The sequence below is a fragment of the Sinocyclocheilus rhinocerous genome, unplaced genomic scaffold (genome assembly GCF_001515625.1).
Source record: "Sinocyclocheilus rhinocerous isolate Xijiao unplaced genomic scaffold, SAMN03320098_v1.1 scaffold1474, whole genome shotgun sequence".
In the NCBI taxonomy this organism is placed as follows: Eukaryota; Metazoa; Chordata; class Actinopteri; order Cypriniformes; family Cyprinidae; genus Sinocyclocheilus; species Sinocyclocheilus rhinocerous.
The window spans coordinates 87,658-89,369 of record NW_015655412.1 but is presented as its reverse complement, the minus strand read 5'-3'; the positions used below and the strand labels follow the sequence as shown (position 1 = coordinate 89,369).

General features: G+C 32.8%; 1 pseudogene; it reads left to right on the top strand.

Moving 5' to 3' along the window:
• LOC107718260 (acylamino-acid-releasing enzyme-like) overlaps positions 1-1,712 on the top strand; it is a 31,589-nt pseudogene that overhangs the window by 26,577 nt on the left and 3,300 nt on the right.

The following is a 1,712-nucleotide window of genomic DNA, read 5'->3' as shown; positions in this document are numbered from 1 at the left end:
ATAGTAACTAGATGTGTACATAGTATGTAACCACAGTGTAAGTACACATTGGTACATAGTATCTACAGCTGTAATGTTTGTGTAACTACACATATGTAACAACCCACTGAATGGTATGTGTAAATACAAATGTGTAACAGGACATTGGTAACAACTTTTTGGTATTGAAAGTACAAATGTGTAACAGGACTAACAGCACTTTTTGGTAAAGAAAGTGTTACACTTTATATTAAGTAAACAATTCCTATGGATTTACCATGTAATTACTCTGATGTTACATAGCAGCGGCCAGTAAGTTAGGCTTTACATATAAATTGTGGTTGGTGTCCAGAATGTTACACTTTATATTAAGTATTACACTGGTATTACAGTGGTGCACCAACTCCAACTCGAGATCCAACTCCTCCCACTTTACATATCCCTAAACCTACCCATCTCCACCCCCTGGATCAAATTGTTCCAGTTACTCTTATACATATTGTTGTTACAAAATGTAGTTATATATGTCCTGTTACACATTTGTACTTACACAAACCCTTCTGAGGGTTGTTACATGTGTGTAGTTACAGAAATATTACAGCTGTGGATACGATGTACCAATGTGTACTTACACATCTAGTTACTCTGTAAGTACACAGGTATTAGGGCCACTTAATATAAGTGGGACCTTTTTTTTTTTATTATGCAAACATATATACAATTTACCAAATTGTACAAATCAAATACAAAATAACCAAGGTTTATAACCTTTGTTAATGCATTGACCATTTTAGATCGCTTCCAGTTTCAGAGCAAAACACAAAACTGTGATATTCACTGATGCACTTCACTTGGCAGCGCCAAACCCAGCAGCGCATATACTTACTTCCCAGCAACCTGCCAAAATAAAAGCTTGCTGATTTTGGGTTTGAAAATGTTGAAAATTCATATACAGTGGTGTGAAAAAGTGTTGGCCCCCTTCCTGATTTCTTATTTTTTTGCATGTTTGTCACACTTTAATGTTTCAGATAATCAAACTAATTTAAATATTAGTAAAAGATAACACAAGTGAACACAACATGCAGTTTTTAAATAATATTTAAATTTGTTTGATCTGAAACATTAAAGTGTGACAAACATGCAAATAAGAAATCAGGAAGGGGGCCAACACTTTTTCACATCACCATGTAAAAGTAAAAAAGAAAATGAAAATGTAAATATTAGCATTGTATTTTTTGTGTACAATAAAATAATTATATATTTTATTTAATACTCATTTTTATTTTAAAATATAATATTATTATCACACATTTTTCTATTTTGTTTATTATTTTATTAAAAAACAACTAAATTTTAAGCTAGACATTTAATTGGTCACACTATGTGTAGTGTGAGCTCCAAACCAAATCTCCAGGTGCTCTCATGAGAACCCGACTGAAAAACTTATAGTCACCCATTTATGATACTGTATAGTGCTTTTGCTGTCTTTTTTTTTTTTTTTAGCTTAAAAACGTCTGTCACTGTTATTACACAAGAACAAAAGAACGTGCAACACTAATATTGTTTGGTGGAACAAAGTATGTTTTATGGGTTTGGAATGACAAGAGGCTGCGTAAATGTCAGAACATTAATTTTGGGACGAACTACCCATTTGAGTACTAGGCTAATAGTGTTAGGGCCATATTGGGCATGAATCACTTGAATTAATCTTTAGTCAGTGATCAGGGAAGACG